At 33.1% G+C, this 3,314-nt stretch overlaps 1 pseudogene; it reads right to left on the minus strand.

Moving 5' to 3' along the window:
* Positions 1–1,313: 1,313 nt before the first annotated feature.
* The window catches only part of LOC106321126, a 3,677-nt pseudogene continuing 1,676 nt past the window's right edge, over positions 1,314–3,314 (minus strand).

The following is a 3,314-nucleotide window of genomic DNA, read 5'->3' on the forward strand; positions in this document are numbered from 1 at the left end:
GAAGCAAGAGATTGATATGTATTTTAAGTGAGTAGCAAATGATTTTGTCCATAATTATATGTATATTATCTAATTTTGAGCAATAAACATCATTAATATAAATATTTTGAATAAAATGAGAGAAGTAAATTAGAAATATATGGTTAAGTTTACTAATATTTGGTTATCTTCGGATATCCATTCAGGTTCGGATATTACCCATTTGGATTCAGATATTACTCGAACTAGTGAAATAAGTAATTTTTTGTTGTTGTTCTAATTAGATGATTTTTATACCGAGCTGGTGAATATATATACTAGACAGACATTTATATTTCGAGTCTTCACTTATATTCTATAACAGTTTAATATATTAGATTTGAACACTAACATGTTAATATAGTTTGCCGGTGTTTTTTTTTCAAAATTTTGATTCTTAGATATGTATATAGAATGAAACTAATTTTTACAGATGTTCATTTTTTTTAATTGACACTTATGTAATTTACTGAATTTATAAAAGAAATTAAAAAAGAAACTTAACTCATATCAATGAAACAAAGACGATAATGAAAGCACAATTTTATAGAGATCGAAAATGAAATCATTTATGGAGAGTCAATAGTAAACAAATCGAGAGCAGAAAACTTAATCTCCTTTCGTCTTTATACAATCGATGTTGCCTATTTGATTTTTGTGATTTGCATCAGCCGCAAAAATTAATTTCCTTTTGTGTATATGAAGTCTTTAAAATAATTAAAATGATAGGTAATTCGTTAACTTTTCAACAACGATGATATATTTAAGAGATCAACATTTGTCTTCGTCATTTTATAATCGATAAAGATTGTAGTGTTGCAAAATGTTAAAAACCCATTTAATAAACAAACATTATTATAAGAACTCACTCAGTGCATGCACGCGGGTTATCATCTAGTATTTCATTATTAATCATTATTCCTTACACTTTTTCTCTTTACTTTTAGTTTATAGTTTCATATAGCTTTTTTATCAAGTTTCATCAGTTTAGCATGTGCACATAGATACTTTCAAAATTCTATGCCAAATGAGCAATACAAACTAACTGACGGACATTATCCGACATTTGAAACATAGAGAAATTACAAAAGAATAATATGTTTCAAGACGAAAAACAAAAGGACAAGGGGAAATCTTAGACAGCATTATAAACAGAAGCACCGAATGACTGAATGAATAAGTGAAGGCCACTGGGCTATTACGTATTATACTTTCATTGTATCAAGACTTTCGAGCATTTTAGTAATTTATTTTATTTTATTATAAAGCAACTTAAGCATCAGCAATTTGCCACATTAGTTTTGTCTATTGACAATGTAATCAGCTAGAGATAGCAAAGGAGCCACCTTAGCTGAATCGAATGCATGAAGATGTTCACGTGCTTCTCTATTTAACTCATCAGCATATTCTCTCGACTTCTCCACTCCCATCACTTTAGGATAGGTTAACTTTGAGGCGATCAAATCTTTACCGGCTGTTTTCCCTAACTCATCTGACGATTTAGTCACATCTAGCACATCATCGACCACTTGGAACATCAGGCCAACACATCTCGCGTATTTTCTAAGCCTCTCGATCTCTCCGTCAGACCCACCTCCCATTATGGCTCCCGTAACCGTTGCCGCTTCAAGCAACGCCGCCGTTTTGTGAATATGTATAAACTCAAGATGTTCCAACCGGGCTCTGTCCTCTTCTAAGCTCATCCCTTCTCCGGAAAGATCTGCCGCTTGACCCGCGACAAGCCCTTCCGTTCGTACTGCCTTGGCCATCTCCACTACGGCCCGAAGAACCCTCTCTGGAGAAACGCCTAACGAAGTTGATGTCGCCATCTTCTCAACGGCCAAAGCTATGAGCGCATCCGTGGTCAAGACGGCTATATCTTCGCCAAAAACTTTATGATTGGTGGGTTTTCCGCGGCGGAGACTGTCATCATCCATACAAGGGAGCAGTGCCGTCTTAACCAATATAATGACCCTAGGCGAAACACGAAATATAGACCCTTTTAAAAATATCTTCTATATTTTTTCTTCATTGCATTTGCTTTAACTTGAACGAAAAGAAGATCTAAGACCTGAAATAAAAAAAAAGTATCAATTCTTTAAAAGATGAAAAAACAATCACATGAAACGTTTTTTTCTAGCTTTAGTTGATGCAAAATCATTGATAATTAATTCAAAATTCAGACTCTCCAACATTTCTTTTTCAATGCATAAAATAGATAAACCGTTCAACCTTTCTTGAGACATTGATGATCTCAAATAATTTTTCAACAATTTTAGCTTAGAGAAACTTCTTTCAGCTGATGCAACTGTTACAGGTGTTGTTAGTAAAATCCGGTAAGCAATATCAACATTTGGATAACAACCCATATCTTTTACCAGCTCAAGAACCTGAATCGGTGTCATTGCTTCATCAGATAAACTCACCCGCAACATTCTTAACTCAGAGAAAAAATCATCCAAATCAACATCTGATAAATCATCATGAGAGAATGTTTTATAAAAATTGGTGCAGTTTTTTTTTAATTCAATAACATCAAGTGACTTAAGCTTCACCGAATTATATAAAAAACCAAAAACATTTTCAAATGTTCTCATTTGCTCAAATCTATCATTCAAAGAAGTAATTGCCATATCCACAACAAGAAGAAAATAGTTGACTTTAAATTCATCTTCAGATGTTTGAATTACTTCTTCATGATTAGCTTCATCAAACTGTTTTTTTCTAAAACATCGACGTTTTTTGGGGAATATAGCATCAATATCCATCTCATGAGCAAGATCTTTAGCCATGTTAATACTAGAGCTAAATCCATCATTTCTATATTTCTCAAAATAAGACATCACACCTGCTACTTGTTTCATGGCATTATCAATACATATGGTTTTGTCTTGCAATTTCTTACTTACCATGTTAATAGCAAATAAAATGTCATGCCAAATGACAATACCAAGCAAAAACTCAAAATTCTCAAGTGCATCAACCAAACTTTCAGTTTCACTTTTCGAAATAGCATCATCGCACAAATCATATAGCTCTAGAAAAGCTGATCTTATTTGAGGAGCTTGATATCTTATAGCTTTTACACTTTTTATTCGACTCTCCCATCTAGTATTAGACAAACTTTTTACCGTGAAACATGAAATATGCTTAAGTAAAACATTCCATCTTTTTGTAGAGCTCGAAAATATAGTGTATATGCGTTGCACAATCCCAAAAAAAGAAACAGCTTTCACGCAAGAATGTGCCATGTCACTAACAACAAGATTCAAGCTATGACAAGCACATGGCATAAA

The sequence above is a fragment of the Brassica oleracea genome, unplaced genomic scaffold (genome assembly GCF_000695525.1).
Source record: "Brassica oleracea var. oleracea cultivar TO1000 unplaced genomic scaffold, BOL UnpScaffold01246, whole genome shotgun sequence".
In the NCBI taxonomy this organism is placed as follows: Eukaryota; Viridiplantae; Streptophyta; class Magnoliopsida; order Brassicales; family Brassicaceae; genus Brassica; species Brassica oleracea.